The sequence below is a fragment of the Microtus ochrogaster genome, chromosome 17 (genome assembly GCF_000317375.1).
Source record: "Microtus ochrogaster isolate Prairie Vole_2 chromosome 17, MicOch1.0, whole genome shotgun sequence".
Lineage (NCBI taxonomy): Eukaryota > Metazoa > Chordata > Mammalia > Rodentia > Cricetidae > Microtus > Microtus ochrogaster.
In genome coordinates this window covers 22429982-22437055 of record NC_022019.1, presented here as the reverse complement: position 1 = coordinate 22437055, position 7074 = coordinate 22429982, and the positions used below count along the sequence as shown (strand labels likewise).

Below are 7074 nucleotides of genomic sequence, written 5' to 3'. Positions count from 1 at the left end.
CATCCCCAGACTTTAGGTCTTTTGGTTGTTTTTGTTTTTATCTGTCTGTTTATTCTGAAATAAGGTCTCTCTTCATAGACCCAGTCTTGCCTGGACCTCACTTCTCCCACCTCTGCCTCCTAAAATACTGGAGTCAGGGACCATGCCAACATGCCTGGACTCTGATATATGTCTAACTGCCTATACATGTACAGACGTTTGAAAACAGAAAATATTAACCTTACTTACATGTGGCGTTCTTTTCGGTAATTAGAGAAAATCCGCCTCAGTTTCTCTAGGTCTTTAGTAACAAACTGGCATCTCACTTTTCACATAGCTTAGAGATGAGCTAAAAGAGCACAGTCGCGCTTTTGTTTTTGTTAAAATGTAATTTGCAATTGCAGTAAAATAGGGTAAATGCAGGGAGGCCAGAACGCGGCCTCTAGCGAGTTTAATGTGTTGGGCCCTGGGGATCTGAAGCCACAGCCTGCTGGTATGCTCCAGGAACTCTCGCAGCCAAAATCATAGCCGCTCTTTATTTTCCCATTACGTTGTAAAAGTTTCAGAGGACCCAAAGGGGTGTCAGCTCAGTCTTGCAACTTTCTCCGGGCTAGACAGAATGTATCCCTAAGCACCTCCAAGAATGGCATCCGTCAGGTGAACTCTCTTAGTGTCAAACCTATCCTGGCTCCAAATGCAGGAGACTTGACCTAGGCTTCACTGCAGGGGCTTCTGGAGAAGGCTGTTTCTCTCCAATATTCGAACCCAGGGTCTTCTGCACCCCACTGAGACCACTACTTCAAGATGCTGGCAAGCTACTCTCCCCTCCCCCATTCCTCCCATCCTTATCCTGCATCTGTTCTACTGTTCTCTAGTCTAGATGGCATCCCAAAGGTAAATGGCAGAGATGCCTGAGCCTTCTTCAGCCTACATATTCTGCTTTTTAGCTACACAGAGACAGACAGATAACAGGAAGAAAGATGGATGTCACTGGTTTAGGCAGCCCTGTTTTGTTTCCCGGCCAGCTATTGGCTATGTAATGGCAAACATGTACAAATCTTCTTGGGCTTCCGTTTCCCATAAAGACAGTCATAGACCTGCCTGTGAAGTTACCTGGAGAGGGGGTGCGTGTGGAGTTCGGCAGGAAACACTTAGCATGCGCAAGGCCACGGGTTAGAGTGGCACCCGCCCCTAACAGGGGACACTGGGAGAATTGACTGATGTCACAGCTCTCTAAAACAGAAAGCTAATAACCCAGCCTTTCACTGGCAACACGGCTGTCTCTTTCGTCTCCCATCATCCCTTTCTCAAAAAGCCAATCTGCAGACTACACTGGGATCTCTAAACTCCTCCTAACACTGTAGGCCTTCAGTGCATCACCGCGTCTGGTTTTGATAACTGCCGCGCGACTCCAATGAACCACGTGATGAAGCAGCTTGGATCCTGTGCGGGGCGCGGGGGCGGGGGATACGCTGAGAAATGGCTGCTTTATAGTGGGAGTTACTTATCAAGGCTGGGGACCATTCAGCATCCCACGATCGGCCTGAGGTCACGGCTCTCCGCTCATCTTTCGGTTTGCGCACCTTTTGTGAAAAACAAACTCTGTCTTGTGTAAAACACTGCCACTAAGCAAAGGAACAACTAAGGGAAAAATACTGAAATCAAGCAGTAACTAACACTAACATCGAAAGAAAGAAAAAGCCGAAAAAAATTTCAAAAAAAATAGACCTATATAGAAAAGTACAAGTTTGAGATAAATTATGGGGTGGGAACGCCATGTGGGCAGGGTCTAGGATCTATGGTACAAACGCATTTACCACACGCTCCATCAGAAAAGGCAATTCACAAACTATTTCAATAAAATTTCCAGACAGAATTTGTATTATTGGCTGTGTAAATGAGTCTGCTGCTCTATTTATAGAATTACAAAGGTCTTCAGGGGTCAATTAGAGCTCTTAGCAATACACGACTACATTTTATGAAAGAAATTCTGTGCTATGATGGCATCTAGAATTTATGGAATTTGTAAACTTGCCAGGACCCATTTCTTAAGGAGTTCAAGCTCTATTGTAACACCACAGAGTTCCTGTAGTCCAGCAAGTTATAAAATGCAGACTGTGAAGGCACTGGGTGTGCATTCCTATAGGGCAAGCCTTCCAGTAGGGAGAGAGAAGGCTTCTTTAATTTCTTGTCTCACAATGAGGTGAGAACAATTGTCAGGATGTCAGTGGCAACAGGGGCTGACAGAGGAGGCCCAGGTCCTGCCCACGGCTTTCTTTTGCTTCTTTCAGGAAACCTCTACTTAGATGAAACCAGGGTTTCATCTTGACTTTGCCGCAGAATTTCAGGATGCGTTAATAGAAAGCAAGTTTAGGTTTATTAAAAACATTTAAATATGCACTTAGGATATAACCACATGTAGGCATGGGTTATCATGCACTTGTCTTAATAGTAACCACAGACATGATTTTTGAGTCTGATGTTACAATGTTCAAAGCTTTCTTGTATGAGCCAAGCCAAACCCTGCTTAGCTTTCTTTAACAAGTCTACATTTTCTCTGTCTCGTCTCTGTTCGTATTTCTTTATTCTTTTGGGAATGAGACAACAAAATCAGAAGTCACTGACTTGGGATGCCTTTGGTAGCTCTTGACTGGGGAGTCTAATACTCTGGTTTAAGTACCAAGAGCTATGAAAGGATCTAGTTCTTGAAAAAATATTATTTGGATTTTGTTTGTTCTATTAATATAAAGCTTCATGAAACCATTAGCTTACTGAGACATGGAATTTTGGATAACCTAAACCCATGTTCTCTGGATCATGGTCACTTATATCTGGATCCTAACTAAACTCTCTTTATCTCATAATGAAGATATGAGGTGAGATCTTGTACTGACAATGAAAATAAAACTCTGAGAACTAAGAGGGTCATCTTTCCTAAAGAAAGAATATTGTCCCTATGACTGCCAGGAGGTCCCAATATCGGTCCGTGCAAATGCCTATTAATCCCCATGTAGTCATCTAGCAAGACAAGAAGGACAGATCATTTATTTTGAAACTGAAGCCCAAGGCTAGCTATAAAACACCCAGCATATCCAAGGAACAATCAGCAAATCTCAGCACTTTTGCTCTCTGTGAGGCCACTTCACTCTGACTGGATGCTGACTGTGGTAGGAAGGGCTGATACAGCTGAAGATGTATTTCCAGGGAAAATTATCTTTTACTCTCTTACTCATAAGAAAAAGTAGTCTCGTTTTCACAAGGCTCCAACAGTGTGCCCTTCCACTGAAGGTTGTGGTCCTTACAGATCACACATGCCAGTTCTGAGGACCATCCTTGGAAGAATTAGTCTATGTTGTGGGAAGGTTGGTACCTCCTGTGTTGCAGGGAGGCTGGCATCCTGCAGTGGGAAAATGGGTATTGTGTGATTAAAATTTGTCTTGATGCTAATTCCCTTATGTCAGCATATGGAATCCCCATTTTAAAGGCTAATTTCCCAAAGATCACGATACATTGAAAGAGTAAAGTCAACAAGAGAGTGGCAAGCAAGGGTTATTTTCATTCTACACCTAATGACTATCACGGGTTGACATTGGCTCTTTGAAGTCTTTTGAGGGCTTGTCAGGAATGTGTAGTCTTTTGTGTAGAGATTTCTGGGTCCCTCGTGGTGCCCATTGGAGTAGGAAAGGCAATGAATGTAGTAATTTTGTAGTTTCGTTCACAGATGGAAAGTCAGCTTCTGTCGACTTTTTCCTGTGTGCCAGGCTCTGGTGGGCATCTTTTGTACGCATTGCCTCCTCGAGCTCACCCTTCAGTGCCTGTCCCTTCACCCGTCCCTGTCATCACTGTTTAACTTCACAGGAAAACAAGGTGATAGAAGGTTAATTGCAGCAAAGCTGCTGCAGAGAAGTCATAGAACATAGACGATGCCATATCCGGTCTCGAGGTGCCTCAGTTCAAGGCTCATTACCCCAAGGAGAAGAGAGGGACCTAGCACCCAGAACTCTGCGGAAGCTTTTTGGTTCTGGGATGCTCAAGTCTACTTGATGCAGAGTCGTTGTTAAAAGAATCCAGAGTGTCCTTGATGAGGGACATGAAAAGGATACAATGTTAAAACCTTTGCAGCTATGAGCCTTGCCAGTGAGTGAAAGCGGACTAACAACAGAATAAGGCTATCTCCAACATGCTGCTATCTTGAAAATGTCCTCGTTCCTTTATTTCCAGCATGGGAAAAGATTATTCCATGGCAAAGTTAAACATACTCTTAACAGATGGCCCAAACACTGTGCCCCCAGTCGTTGAAATCTAGTAAAAGGAGTTGAAATCATGTGCACATAATAACTTTCACACAACTGCTTGTACTTGCGGAAAAGAATTAGGATATGACACCCCCAAATATACCGCTTTGAAACAAGGGTTCTTCTCAACAGCAGGTGATGAAACAAGCTGGACCTGAGCTTTGCTTCGTGTGGGTGAGCCTGCTCAACGCCACTTGTGCCAGGACAGGGGGAGAACCCCTTATCACAGGAGACAGAGTTAGCACCCAGATGAGTCTGCAGGAACAGGCTTTACGAAAGTACTACTCACCTTCAATTATGTTTGCCCCACGGATTTACCTTTCCATAATTTACTGCGCCCAGAAGCCGAACTCTTTCCTTCGTTGTCCCACATTGCCACAGGTTTAAAAAGGTATATAAGCCCAGACTTAACTACCTCTTTGGTTTACTTTTTTTTTCTGTGAAGCCCTGTGTGCATGCAAAATCCTGCCCTTCATTTACCGCGGTTGCCTTAGAATGTGATATGCATCGTTACTAGCACTGAAAGAGGAAAAGTGGGATGTTTTTTAAGTTGGATGGAGGCCTTCCTTCTCACTTTAGGTGGGCTTTAACTAAGGAGTTAGTGTCGGATACACGGCCACACAAAATTACCGCTGAAGTCAGTGGCTTCAAAAACGCAAAGGATGAAATCCACAGATAACAAGGTATAAAAAATGGAGTTTTACTGCAGATATGTAGGGAGGAGTTTAGAAGAAAGGAAACAGAGAACCAGGAAAGCACGGGGGGGGGGGGGGCAATGGATGCTGCTAATCTACGGACTTTCATAGGATTTATGGCAGAAACTGAGGCATGGGAAGATGAGCTGGTCAGCCCAAGAGACCACACACTTCCTTTCTGCTTTGCTTGTGTCCTCGTATGTAGATTCCAGGCAGGGTTCTTTATTTAGCAGAAGAGGGATAATTAAAAAACAGACTTTCATTTTTGCACTCCTATCTAGCCTTGGCTAAGACAGAACCAAGGACGTTTGGCTTGAATATCACTGGCAACTCTGACCTTCAGAAAGGACAGGGGCAAGGAGTTTGGACTTTTAACAAATAAAATAATGTTTACTTTCAGAGTCACCCTACCCTAAAACCACCTGACCAGCTCCTATCTTCTGTTTAGATCAGTACTACATCAGAGATCTTGCTTCTGGAGGTTCTGGTAGACCAGACTAGCCACCCACCATCTTGAGAGTCTAATCAGAGAGAGGAGTTAGGAAATAGCAAAGGAATTTATTCAAAGTGGACGTAGTAGGAAGGACCTGGGAATGAGCACCCTCAGCTCTGGAAATGCCACTGGGATTGCAGAGGATAAAGCCAAAGCTGGAACCATGCGAGGCAAGTACAGAGTTAAACAGTCAACCGTGGTCTGGTTAATCAGTCTTTGTGGTTCTTTCAGGTTCAGGTGATGCCTACCAGGTCCCTTGATAGTGAAAGCTGAGGCTGGCTGGGATGGTAATGACTCCAGAACAGGGAAGAGGACAGATGGAGTGATGGTGGCCACATCTGCTTCCTCTCCAGGCTTTGGAAAATGAACGGGGACTTTCTAAAGGCTGTTCCAGTGGTCAGAGACAATATATGGTACAAGCTGGTGGTTGATAATCTGTTGATAATTTAGTGTCTATACACCATGTAAATTTTTACTTGCTCTCATTTTAGTGTATTCAGTTGTGAAGAGGGAAGGTTATCTGTTTAGGTGAACATGCACATGAGCATGAACGTGTGTGTATGTGGTATGTGTATGTATGAACGTTCACATGTATGGGCAAGGGTGTGCATATGACTACACACATGTGGAGATCAGAGTCTAACTCAGGGTACCAGTCCTTGCCTTTCCTCCTTGTCTGAGACAGGGTCTCTTCCATATTCACAAGCCAGGCTTGTGTCAATTACAGCTTCTGTCAATTCTCCTCTCTACCTCCCATAGGCTTGCTGGGGTTACAGACACCTGTGCTCCTGTGTCTGGCTTTAATATGGGTTCTGGAGATCCTAACTCAGCGCAGCAAGCCTGTGCAGCAAACATTTTACCTGCTGAGCCATCTCCCCAGCCCTAGGTGAACACTGTTTAAGTGATTAGCATGTCTATGCGTGGAATTGAATAGGAATCAGACCCATAACTTGGAGTAAAAAAGGAGACAGCTGCAAAATGAAGGCACAGATGCCAAGTGGAACAGAGACATCAATGTAAAACCAGACACTGAGCCTGATAGAGGAGAAAGTGGGGGATGGCACTGAATGCACTGGCAGCATTGAACACTTCCTGAATAGAACGCCACTAGCACGGGCACCAAGATCTACATTAATCGTTGAGACTTCATAAGACTGAAAAGCTTCTGTGAGGCAAAGGACACCATTATTCAGACAAGACAGCAGCCTACAGAATGGGATAAGATTTTTGCCAATTCCACATGAGATAGAGGACTAATCTCCAAAACATATGAAGAACTCAAGAAATTAGATATAAAAATCCCCAAAAATCCAATTTTAAAAATGGTACCCAAACAGAGAATTCTCAATAGAGGAACCTGAAATGACTGATATATACTTAAAAGAAATGTCCAACACCCTTGGCCACCAAAAAAATGCAAATCAAAATGACTTTGAGGTTCCACCTTACATACGTCAGAATGACTAAGATAAATAACACAAGTAACAGCTCATGCTGGAGAGGATGTAGAGCAATGGAACACTCAAGCAATTGCTGGTGGAAGTGCAAACTTGCAAAATCACTGTGGTGCTTCTTCAGAAGTTTGGGAATTAATCTACTTCAAGATCCAGCT

At 43.9% G+C, this 7074-nt stretch overlaps 1 pseudogene; it reads left to right on the top strand.

Annotated features, from left to right (window-relative positions):
* The first annotated feature begins 396 nt into the window (after positions 1-396).
* The window catches only part of LOC101997642, a 15391-nt pseudogene continuing 8713 nt past the window's right edge, over positions 397-7074 (top strand).